The sequence below is a fragment of the Pteropus vampyrus genome, unplaced genomic scaffold (assembly GCF_000151845.1).
Source record: "Pteropus vampyrus isolate Shadow unplaced genomic scaffold, Pvam_2.0 Scaffold1000002712, whole genome shotgun sequence".
Classification (NCBI taxonomy): Eukaryota; Metazoa; Chordata; class Mammalia; order Chiroptera; family Pteropodidae; genus Pteropus; species Pteropus vampyrus.
Window position 1 is genome coordinate 2,124 of NW_011917114.1, and position 806 is coordinate 2,929.

The 806-nt window shown below is 37.6% G+C and overlaps 1 pseudogene; it reads left to right on the forward strand.

Moving 5' to 3' along the window:
• Positions 1 to 234: 234 nt before the first annotated feature.
• On the forward strand, positions 235 to 353 carry LOC111735515 (annotated as a pseudogene).
• The last annotated feature ends 453 nt before the right edge of the window (positions 354 to 806 follow it).

Genomic DNA, 806 nt, shown 5'->3' on the forward strand with positions numbered 1-806 from the left:
CTCGATGAAGTGATGTTGCAATGTGGAGCTTTTTGATAAAGCTATACACCTTTGAGGGCAGCTTTCATCAAACCACAATCAAAATGAGATACTAGCATCTCGATAACTGTCTTCACATGAGGTACAACTGCTACAGCTCCATTTACATCTCCTTTAGTAGATCCTAGGACCCAGAGTGTAGCCCCTACGCTTTGTCAAACTACAAAATGATTTTTTTTGAAAATACATATAAGAGTCTACGGCCGTGCTACCCTGAACAAGCCCGATCCCATCTGATCTCGGAAGCTAAGCAGGGTTGGACCTGGTCAGTACTTGGATGGGAGACCACCTAGGAAGATGAGGTGCCATAGGCATAAAAAATAAGGGATTGTAAGCTGACAAGGTCCTTGCAATCTGTGAGGTCAACCAAGGGTTGCCTCACTTAAAAAATAAAAAATAAATAAATAAAATAAAATACATATAAAACATCTCTGGTAGGCTTTAATTTCTTATAGTATCTCTAATTTATAAGCCTGCATTGCATTATCTATGTCACGGCACCTCTCTTTATGTCATTTCTATGACACACACAAAAAAATTGTTCCAATATTAGAATGTTGTCAGTAGTGTGGACAAGCTCAGCCTTATCAGTAAAGGCATCTATTGACTGAAAATTGTATGCTTCACAAAGTTCGAGAAGCATAACTGAGAACACATTCATTTCTCAATATTTATGTAACACTTTTTATTCTTTAGTTCCAGTATAATCCTATTAGTTTATAGCTCACTTACATAAAACAGCCTATGACCACAAGTACAGACAGACA